We start from the raw sequence: 7704 nt of genomic DNA on the forward strand, positions 1-7704 counted from the left end.
GCTTGCCTTGCATGGAGCCAAACCAGGACAAATGGTGGTTCAAATTCCAGCATCCCATATGGTTTCCTGAGCCTGCCAGGAGCGATTTCTGAGTGCAGAGCCAGGAGTAACAACAACAACAACAACAACAATGACAACGACAACAACAGAACAAGTTTTCTATATATGGCAGACCCAGGGTTGATTCTGTAGTTAAAGAGAAAAGGGAATAAAGGTAAATATCTTCAGAATTACTATTGCAGCACCATTAATAAATAAAGAAGATAGAATACTACTCAGCTATTGAAAATAAAATAAAACAAAACACAAGAGAACTAGGAGATGGCTCAGAGTTCATGTTTTCATGCTTTGCATACAGTAGCCCTGGCTTCAAGCCCTAACACAGAATGGTATCTCCCAGTAAAAAGTTAAAAAAAAAAAAAGGTAAGGGCCGGGTAGGTGGCGCTGGAGGTAAGGTGTCTGCCTTGCAAGCGCTAGCCAAGGACCACGGTTCGATCCCCCGGCGTCCCATATGGTCCCCCCAAGCCAGGGGCGATTTCTGAGCACATAGCCAGGAGTAACCCCTGAGCGTCAAACGGTGGTGGCCCAAAAACCAAAAAAAAAAAAAAAAAAAAAAAAAGGTAAAATCCTGCCATTTGGAACAATACTATTATAATGAAAACCATGCATATCCAATATGGACAGACCTTGAAGGGATATAAACCCAACAAATTTTGTAGTTTAGCAATGACTGTTAATTATCTCAATTCTCTATTGGCATAAGGTCCTAATGTTAGCAATTTTAGATTTAGAATTAAATTATCATTAAAGAAAACTTAATTATCTTTAGAAAATCATGGTTAATAATAAAAATTAGTCCAGGGACACAGACCAATTGTAAATCGTTTGCCTTGCATGTGAGGCCCACATATGTAGCTCCATCTGCACCCAAATACTACAAAAATTAAATCACTTTCCATGCACATGGTTAATCCCAGTTTGATCCCCAACACTGCATAGGACTCCCAAGCACTACAAAAACTGAGCATAGATCCAGGAGTCACCCCTAACCATCACCAGGGGTGCCCCTCCAAAAAAACAAAATAAACAAATATAAAAAAAAAATTGAGAGAAAACTACAACCCTTAAACCTTTACCTAGTTAGAATAGTAAGCATATTTCTTAGGTACATAATTTTAATTTCTGTCTGAGATTCACACAAACAAAATTTATAAAGATACAAGTTATTTGATATAATACAAGTATGATTTACCTTGATTACATACCTATGTTTACATTTCTAATCCTTAAATACTAGTGAAAATAATGATAAACTATATGGCTCATAAGGGAATTATCAGGAAATTTAGGTGATTCTTTTAATTGAGTCTTTTTACCCAGAGTCCTACCTAAATTAAAATGATGTATTTGCATGTTTATTTCTCACAGAGGTAGCATCAAGAAATCATATACTATGTTTTAATCCCCAGATTCCCCAAGCAGTTTATCAGAGGATTAACTTTGATAAAATTTTAATTTCCTTCATTTAATTACTTTCCAAATCTCAGTTAAAAGTCTTGATACAGGAGCTGGAGAGACAGAGCAGGAATTAAGGCATTAATTAGCCTTACACCTGTCAGACCCATGGTACCATATTTGATTTCCTGAATGGAGAGCCCTCAGGAGAGTTCCCTGAGCACAGAACCAGAAATAGGCTCTGGTCACTTCTGAGTATGACTCTCCCCAATACCAAAACAAAACAAAAAGATCTTGGTAACAAAGGGTTTCTTAAAACCATATTTATGGCAAGTAATTGTTGACCTGATATCAACTTGCAAGTTTTTATTCTTTTACCTTCAAATCTGCAGGGATACCAGAACCAATCAAATCAAATCAAAGCCTTTTTCTCTTTCTATCAAACAAGTGCTCTTAAATAAATTACATGGAAGGAATAATATTAAGAAGTCTGCCTTGGGTCCCGAGAGATAGCACAGCAGTAAGATGTTTGCCTTGCACACAGCCGATCCAGGAAGAATGGTGGATCTAAATTCGGCGTCCCATATGGTCACCCAAGCCTGCCAGGAGCTATTTCTGAGTGCAGAGCCAGGAGTAACCTCTGAGCACTGCTGGGTGTGCCCCACCCACCCACCCAAAAAAAGAATTCTGTCAAAGCACACTCCAACTCTAACTCTGGTGTTTCCCATATCCCAACTCTTGGGATGTGTAATTTTTTTTCATTACTTTATGGGTCTCCTTTCTTTCTTTTCTTCTATTGTCTATCTCGTCTCTTCTCTCTCTCTCTCTCTCTCTCTCTCTCTCTCTCTCTCTCTCTCTCCTTATCTCATATTTCCTAAATAATATTTTCTACTTCACTAACTTTAAAAAATTTATTTTTTGGTTTTTGGGCCACCCCTATTGACTCTCAGGGGTTACTCCTGGCTATGTGCTCAAAAATCGCTCCTGGCTTAGGGTACCATATGAGACGCCAGGGGATGGAACCGCTGTCCATCCTAAATCAGCCACATGCCAGGCAAATGCCCTACTGCTGCGCCATCACTCTGGCCCTAAAAAAGAATTTGGAGGGGGGGTTGGGTTACACCCACAGCACTCAGGGGTTACTCCTGGCTCTGCACTCAGAACTTGCCTTTGCTAAGCTCGAAGGACCACATGGGTTGCCGGGAATCAACCCAAGGTCATTCAGGGTTGGCTGCATGTAAACACCCTACTGCTGTGCTATTGCTCCGGCCCTAAAAAATTTTTTTATCTTAAAATTTTGTGCCAACAATTTAGTTGTTTATAGGGCAAGACATAAAGGTCTAAATTTGTATTAGTATCAGTTTTAGAATTTATTCTAAATTCTAATTTTATACTTTCACATTGTAGTGAAAAACTTAGGAGCAGAAGCCAGGAAATTGAGACAGAACTTCCGACCCATCCTAGGAGCTGGGCAAATATGAATAGGTCATAAGTCAAAAAAGTACAACAGGAACAAAATAAGTAACCAAAACACATTAGTTGCTGGGTCAGGAACAGAGCAATCACAAAAACAATTAGTAAGTTTTTATATGGAACTTGAAACTCATTGAATTAATCACTGACTGAACACACTGTGCATACATTGGCAAGTTTATTAACAGCCATGAGTATATTAAATAAAAAATGTTTCCCTAAAAATTATGCAACGGTATCTAGCCTATGAAAGCTCCTTGTGAACTGCTTTCCTGACTCAACATATATGTATGAGTCATACCCGGCAGCGCTCAAGGGTTACTCCTGGCTCTATGCTCAGAAATCACTCCTGGCAGGCACGGGGGACCATCTGGGATGCCAGCATTCGAACCACCGACCTTCTGCATGCAAGGCAAATGTCTTACCTTCATGTATCTCTCCAGCCCCAAACTCAACATATTTTAACATTAGCCAATTCAAGTCTGCATGCCTTAAACCCCAGTACAATCTCTCTCTGTCCCCTCCCCAAACTATGTTTTAATGTGCAACAGTCTATATTCTTTTTTTTTTTTTTTGTGTTTGGTTTTTGGTTTTTGGATCACACCCAGCAGCACTCAGGGGTTACTCCTGGCTCTACACTCAGAAATTGCCCCTGGCAGGCATGGGGGACCAGATGGGATGCTGGGATTCGAACCACCATCCTTCTGCCTGGAAGGCAAAACGACTTACCTCCATGCTATCTTGCCGCCCCAACAGTCTATATTCTACAGCATCTCAAAGGCTTGGAGACTGACTGCACATGTACAAGGATGCTATGTTAATATCAGGCACGAAAGATAAAGAACCACAGTAAATTCCTTTCTGCAGTCCAATCCTGTTTTCCTTTCTTTACCACAATACCTTTTTTCTTTTTTCAATACTCTTGCTAAAAATATGATTCTTGAGATGATTCCAAGATGAGGGGGATTCTTGAGCTGATTCCAAGTATTGAGGGACAAGATCTTAAGTGTTCCCTGGCTTTTAATTACTGTGATCCAATGCTTTCAAGGTTAAAGACTATTCTTTCTTGTAATTACTTCTGCCACAAGAAGCAGAGATAGTCAAGCCTTCTAGCTACTCTGTCAATTACGTCAAATTCTATTTTCCTTCCAATTCTCATTCATCTCTGGAAAAGTCTCTTCAGCAAGGACTGGAGAGAGTATGAGATGCATGTTGCTGTTGATATGGGGACCTCGTCTAGCCTTGATTTTCAGAATCGGCTTTTAGCATGTTATGGGGTAACTATTTTTCCAGCAGAGGCGAAGGTTCAGCTTTACTAAGGCTCATGCAGCAGACGGAAACAAAAACTGAGTCTTTGAGACTGATCCTCAGGAATTGTTCTAGGTTTAGTGATCTGAGAATAGCACTATAGGACTGATTTGGGCAGAGAAGTCTTTTTGGCTTTGGCTTAAAAGGACAACTTTGGTGAATCAGAATAGAGGAAGTTCATAGCCATTCAACAGAGAAAGGAATCCAGTTACCTAGGGTTTTTCCTTTGCTAGATTTTTCTTGAAGAATTAAATGACATCTGCAGAGTGAACTCTCTGATGTGATAGCCATTTCTCTGTCAGGACCTGGAGGGCCAGATTGCACCCTCACACCTGTGTGGAATCTCTAAGGAATTAACACCTCAGCTGCAAAGAAGTGGATAGTAAATGTGGGGAATTTAGAGGGCCTGGCTGGTACCTTCAGCATCTATACACTATACTATCTCTCTGGCACTAAGGCTAACTTTTTTTTCTGTTTATTTTCCTTTCACATCTAGCAGTACCAGGGATTGCTCCTGGTGGGCTCAGGGGACTATATTGGTGCTGGAGATTAAACATGGGTCCAATGTTTGCAAAGTAGGCACCTTACCTGTTGTACCATCTCTCCAGCCCTCAAAACTATTTTTTCTTTTTTTTATTTTTGAGCCACACCTGGTAGTATTTCCGAGGTGACTCCTGGCTCTGCACTCAGGAATCATTTCTGGCAGTGCCTGGGGTACCCTATGAGAAGCTAGAAATCCAGCACAGCTAAGTATGAGGCAAGTGCTCTAGCCATTGTACATCTCTCCAACCCTGCCCAATTTCCTAATTTCTTAAAGGAAAAAAAAATTAACTACCACTAAGGAATGCAAACTTGGTCAAGCACTGACTTTAAGAAGGTTATTGCAATTAAAAAAAATGAAGGTTATTGCTTTCAATTTCCATTTAGCTTATTCCATTCTAGTTGGGGGAGGCTTAGCTCTGGAGCCCTGCACTAAAAAAAAAAAAAATAGAGGAGGCTTCTCACATTTGTTTCAAGGTAACTGGGAAAAGATCCAATTTTCCTTTTCCCTGGTGGCAGATTCTTGCTCAATGCTTAGGAGTCAGAAAAGTCTCTGTCTCTGTCAGAGCTCCTCTTCCATGGCATCACTTCATTTTCTATTCACACAAGAGACGGCACCAATTATCCACCTATGCGAATTGATTAGAACTGAACACTTGGGACCAGAGAGATAGCATGGTGGTAAGGTGTTTGCCTTCCATGCAGAAGGACGGTGGTTCAAATCCCGGCATCCCATATGGTCCCCTGAGCCTGCCAGGGGAGATTTCTTAGTGTAGAGCCAGGAGTAACCCCTGAGCTCTGATGGGTGTGACCCAAAAACAAAAAACAAAAAACAAAACAAACAAAAAAAAAGAACTGAACACTTGGGACAGAGAGACAGTAAAGAAGGTAAATTGCTTGCCTTACATGCAGCAACTCAGTTAAATCTTAACTGCCATATGTTGTCCTCTGAATGCTGCCAAGAGTGACTTAGAACCTGCTGGGTGTGGTCATAGCACTCTACCACAACCCAACTTCCCCATTCCTCCCACCAAAAAAATCCTGAATGATCAGAAGGAAAAAATAATCATCTTTGGACTATGTACTAAATAATGCCACTTACATTTATTTAAAAAGCTCACTCTATAGCACAGCGGATAGGGTGTTTGCAAGCAGTCAACCCAGCTTGGATCCCTAGCATTGCATTTGGTCACCTAAGCCTGCCAGGAGTAGTTTCTAAGTGCAGAGCCAGGAGCACTGCCGGGTGTGACCCAAAATAACTACAACAAAAAGTAAGCTCTATAGTTTCTCATTTAAATGGACACAGGGGGACAGAGAATTAGTACAGTGGGTAGGGCACTTAATTTGAACTTAATTTGGGGCCGGAGCGATAGCACAGAGGTAGGGCATTTGCCTTGCATACGGCTGACCCAGGAGGGACCTGGTTCGATTTCTAGCTTCCCATATGGTCCCCCAGCCTGCCAGGGGTAATTTCTGAGTGCAGAGTCAGGAGTGACCGCTGAGCACCACTGGGTGTGGCCCAAAAAGTAATTAATCAATTTAAAAAAACTTGAACTTAACTTGAATCCAGCTGACTGGCTTAATCTTGGATAACACATATGGTCCTCTGAATCTCTGAGTGACTCCTGACCATAGAGCCAACAGTAAACCCGAGCACCATTGAATGTGGTCCAAAAGCAAAACAAAAACAAAACAAAGACTAAATAGATAGATTGACTTTCTTTTTTTTTTTTTTTTTTTTTTGGGCCACACCTGGTGATGCTCAGGGGTTACTCCTGGCTGTCTGCTCAGAAATAGCTCCTGGCAGGCACGGGGGACCATATGGGACACCGGGATTCGAACCAACCACCTTTGGTCCTGGATCGGCTGCTTGCAAGGCAAACGCCGCTGTGCTATCTCTCCGGGCCCTTTTTTTTTTTTTTTTTTTTTGTGGATAGATTGACTTTCACAAGTGAGTGATGCTTGTTGATCCTGACAAAGGGGATGTGGTATGGATAAAACATTACATTTGCTAATTTGCCCTTGAAAGCAGTTGCCCTGAGTGATGGGGACTTGTGAATTCTGAGAATTGCAGGCACACAGGTCTCCCAACAGCCCAGAACAGAGCCAGGGTTTGAAAAGCCCAGTGCATATGGTCCTTCAATAAATGTGTATATATACATTTTGAAAAAACAACAACAAATCAACTTTACTTTAAAATTCATATAAGGGCCCGGAGAGATAGCACAGCGGCATTTGCCTTGCAAGCAGCTGATCCAGGACCAAAGGTGGTTGGTTCGAATCCCGGCGTCCCATATGGTCCCCCGTGCCTGCCAGGAGCTATTTCTGAGCAGACAGCCAGGAGTAACCCCTGAGCACCGCCTGGTGTGGCTCAAAAACCAAAATAAATAAATAAATAAATAAATAATAAAATTTATATAAAATTTTAATGAACCAAAAGTAGTAAAAGAATAGTTGAAAAATTTAAAAAATGCCCTGATTAAAATTTTAAAGGATGAAGAACAGGGGTAAGGTACTTGCTTTGTGTGTAACTGACTTAAATTGGATCAAACTAGCAGAAATTATCTCTGAGCTCAGGGCCAGGAGAAAACACTGAGCATGCTCAAACACAAAGGTGGTATCTTCAAATGATGGTATAGCTAACTAGATATCTATTTTTTAAAACTTTGTTTTATTTATTTATTTATTGGTTGGTTGGTTGGTTGGTTGTTGGGCCACATCCAGTGGCGTTCAAGGGTTATTCCTGGCTCTGCACTCAGAAATTGCACCTGGCAGGCTGGGAGACCATATGGAATGTTAGGAATCAAACCGGTTCCCTCCTGACTTGGCTGCCTGAACTGCCTGCAATGCAAACATCCTACCGCTGTGTTATTGATCTGGCCCCTAACTAGGCATCTAAACATAAAAGAATAGACCACATACCAAAAA

This window comes from Suncus etruscus, chromosome 6, assembly GCF_024139225.1.
Source record: "Suncus etruscus isolate mSunEtr1 chromosome 6, mSunEtr1.pri.cur, whole genome shotgun sequence".
In the NCBI taxonomy this organism is placed as follows: domain Eukaryota; kingdom Metazoa; phylum Chordata; class Mammalia; order Eulipotyphla; family Soricidae; genus Suncus; species Suncus etruscus.